Raw genomic sequence first — 562 nt, forward strand, 5'->3', positions numbered from 1 at the left:
ATGCATCTCCCTTCAAAGATAAAGGGAAGACCTTCTTCTTGATAACATCATCGGGCATACCTGCAAGCTTAAATAATCCTCAAACTTCATCCACATATATTAGGTGCTCATCAGGATGTAATGTTCCATCTCCTGCAAAAGGATTAGCTAGCAGTTTTTCTATCATACGTGAAGGAATTTCAAAGTAGACATTTTCATTTTCAATAGGTTCATTAGGTTGAGGAGCAACTCTTTGCTCTACTGGTCGGGGTGAAGATACCCCGAACAAGCCCCTCAGAGGATTACTTTCCATAGTAACAAGTGACAATAAATTTCAGCACACTATATAAATTTTTCCTTACCAAATTCCACCTACCAAAGGCACTTCACTCCTCGGCAACGGCGCCAGAAAAGAGTCTTGATGACCCACAAGTATAGGGTATCTATCGTAGTCCTTTTGATAAGTAAGAGTGTCGAACCCAACGAGGAGCAGAAGGAAATGATAAGCGGTTTTCAGTAAGGTATTCTCTGCAAGCACTGAAATTATAGGTAATACATAGTTTTGTGATAAGATAATTTGTAA

This window comes from Triticum urartu, chromosome 5 (genome assembly GCF_003073215.2).
Source record: "Triticum urartu cultivar G1812 chromosome 5, Tu2.1, whole genome shotgun sequence".
NCBI classification, from domain to species: Eukaryota; Viridiplantae; Streptophyta; class Magnoliopsida; order Poales; family Poaceae; genus Triticum; species Triticum urartu.